The following is a 2,500-nucleotide window of genomic DNA, read 5'->3' as shown; positions in this document are numbered from 1 at the left end:
CAAAAAGGGTGAATAGTCGGTTGGGCGGCAGCCCTGGTCGGTCTCTGCAGACCTGGAGGCTCGAGACGTTTGTTTGGAAAACTCACCAAGTCTCGATTCTGCCACCTCCTACCTCTGTGCAGATACCCCGCCAACCCCCAAGGACAGAAATGACAAGTGTCAAGTTGGCGGGGCGTCGGGCCACCTGCTGCCGGCCATGAGCATCCAAATCCCCGCAAAAGGGGCATTTTCATTTCTTCATCGGGACTTCCGACAATTGCCGAGGTTCAACTCATTAACGTTGTTCGCAGACACTTGCCAGAAAATGCAAGTGGCCACTTTGCCGGGCCGACTCGCTTGCCCAAGCGGGAAACCATCAACCGAAGGCCCGGTAAGGCGGCCGAATCTGACCTCATAGACTTCCACACAACGGGACTTTTGACTTTCCCGGCCGCGGGTGGCCTCCACCCGGCCTCAGCCATCAGCCCTGCCTGCCTCCAGCCGCCTTCTGGTTAATGAGTTATCCAGCCTGGCACTTCGGTTGCGCCAGCGAGACCAAGTCTCGGCTTTGGTTAATGATTTGAGCCGAACCGACCTGCCCCCCGCCTCCCCCGGGCTGAACTCGGGCAGGTCTGCCGATTTCCCGACTCCTTTCGGGGCCTAATCGCGTCGCGCGAGCCGCCTGGCGCGATCGGGGACCATGCCCCGGCCTCTGCCAGGCCTCGGGCAGCCGCTTTTGAAGCCCGACCAAAAACCCGAAAAATGGGCAAAAAGGGAATAAATTCCCGCCCAAAAAGGGTGAATAGTCGGTTGGGCGGCAGCCCTGGTCGGTCTCTGCAGACCTGGAGGCTCGAGACGTTTGTTTGGAAAACTCACCAAGTCTCGATTCTGCCACCTCCTACCTCTGTGCAGATACCCCGCCAACCCCCAAGGACAGAAATGACAAGTGTCAAGTTGGCGGGGCGTCGGGCCACCTGCTGCCGGCCATGAGCATCCAAATCCCCGCAAAAGGGGCATTTTCATTTCTTCATCGGGACTTCCGGCAATTTCCAAGGTTCAACTCATTAACGTTGTTCGCAGACACTTGCCAGAAAATGCAAGTGGCCACTTTGCCGGGCCGACTCGCTTGCCCAAGCGGGAAACCATCAACCGAAGGCCCGGTAAGGCGGCCGAATCTGACCTCATAGACTTCCACACAACGGGACTTTTGACTTTCCCGGCCGCGGGTGGCCTCCACCCGGCCTCAGCCATCAGCCCTGCCTGCCTCCAGCCGCCTTCTGGTTAATGAGTTATCCAGCCTGGCACTTCGGTTGCGCCAGCGAGACCAAGTCTCGGCTTTGGTTATTGATTTGAGCCGAACCGACCTGCCCCCCGCCACCGCGGGCTGAACTCGGGCAGGTCTGCCGATTTCCCGACTCCTTTCGGGGCCTAATCGGGTCGCGCGAGCCGCCTGGCGCGATCGGGGCCCATGCCCCGGCCTCTGCCAGGCCTCGGGCAGCCGCTTTTGAAGCCCGACCAAAAACCCGAAAAATGGGCAAAAAGGGAATAAATTCCCGCCCAAAAAGGGTGAATAGTCGGTTGGGCGGCAGCCCTGGTCGGTCTCTGCAGACCTGGAGGCTCGAGACGTTTGTTTGGAAAACTCACCAAGTCTCGATTCTGCCACCTCCTACCTCTGTGCAGATACCCCGCCAACCCCCAAGGACAGAAATGACAAGTGTCAAGTTGGCGGGGCGTCGGGCCACCTGCTGCCGGCCATGAGCATCCAAATCCCCGCAAAAGGGGCATTTTCATTTCTTCATCGGGACTTCCGACAATTGCCGAGGTTCAACTCATTAACGTTGTTCGCAGACACTTGCCAGAAAATGCAAGTGGCCACTTTGCCGGGCCGACTCGCTTGCCCAAGCGGGAAACCATCAACCGAAGGCCCGGTAAGGCGGCCGAATCTGACCTCATAGACTTCCACACAACGGGACTTTTGACTTTCCCGGCCGCGGGTGGCCTCCACCCGGCCTCAGCCATCAGCCCTGCCTGCCTCCAGCCGCCTTCTGGTTAATGAGTTATCCAGCCTGGCACTTCGGTTGCGCCAGCGAGACCAAGTCTCGGCTTTGGTTAATGATTTGAGCCGAACCGACCTGCCCCCCGCCTCCCCCGGGCTGAACTCGGGCAGGTCTGCCGATTTCCCGACTCCTTTCGGGGCCTAATCGCGTCGCGCGAGCCGCCTGGCGCGATCGGGGACCATGCCCCGGCCTCTGCCAGGCCTCGGGCAGCCGCTTTTGAAGCCCGACCAAAAACCCGAAAAATGGGCAAAAAGGGAATAAATTCCCGCCCAAAAAGGGTGAATAGTCGGTTGGGCGGCAGCCCTGGTCGGTCTCTGCAGACCTGGAGGCTCGAGACGTTTGTTTGGAAAACTCACCAAGTCTCGATTCTGCCACCTCCTACCTCTGTGCAGATACCCCGCCAACCCCCAAGGACAGAAATGACAAGTGTCAAGTTGGCGGGGCGTCGGGCCACCTGCTGCCGG

This window comes from Pristiophorus japonicus, unplaced genomic scaffold (assembly GCF_044704955.1).
Source record: "Pristiophorus japonicus isolate sPriJap1 unplaced genomic scaffold, sPriJap1.hap1 HAP1_SCAFFOLD_2857, whole genome shotgun sequence".
Classification (NCBI taxonomy): Eukaryota; Metazoa; Chordata; class Chondrichthyes; family Pristiophoridae; genus Pristiophorus; species Pristiophorus japonicus.
This window is presented reverse-complemented; position numbering follows the sequence as displayed.